Here is a 660-nt window from a genome sequence, read left to right as displayed (position 1 = left end):
CCCCAAGGTGTAATGAATGTCGTCTTTTCCATATCCTCTGGCGCCATCTTGATCTGGTTATATCCGGAGAAACCATCCATGAAGGAGAATACCGAGGATTGAGCCGTATTATCAACCAATACATCAATGTGAGGTAATGGGAAATCATCTTTCGGACTCGCTCTATTCAAATCCCGGTAATCGACACACATTCTGACTTTACCATCCTTCTTCGGCACAGGAACGATGTTGGCCACCCATGGGGGATAACTTGTAACAGCCAAAAAACCTGCATCCCACTGCTTCTGAACCTCTTCCTTGATCTTAGTTGCCATGTCAGGACTCGTTCTACGAAGCTTCTGCTTGACCGAAGGACATCCTTCTCTAAGAGGTAATCGATGCACCACAATGTCTGTATCTAACCCAGGCATATCTTGATATGACCAGGCGAATATCTCCACATATTCTCTCAGCATCTCAATCAGCCTCCTCTTGACAGAGTCCTCTAAAGCAGCCCCAATCTTGATTTCTCTTTTGGCGTCCTCAGTACCCAAGTTAACAACCTCCAACTCCTCCTGATGAGGTTGGATGACCCTTTCCTCCTGCTTCAGCAATCTGACCAATTCTGCAGGAAGTTCACAGTCTTCCTCACTCTCCTCTTCAGCTTGGTAGATGGGATTG

This window comes from Lathyrus oleraceus, chromosome 2 (genome assembly GCF_024323335.1).
Source record: "Lathyrus oleraceus cultivar Zhongwan6 chromosome 2, CAAS_Psat_ZW6_1.0, whole genome shotgun sequence".
Taxonomy (NCBI): Eukaryota; Viridiplantae; Streptophyta; class Magnoliopsida; order Fabales; family Fabaceae; genus Lathyrus; species Lathyrus oleraceus.
Note: the sequence above shows the minus strand (reverse complement) of the source record.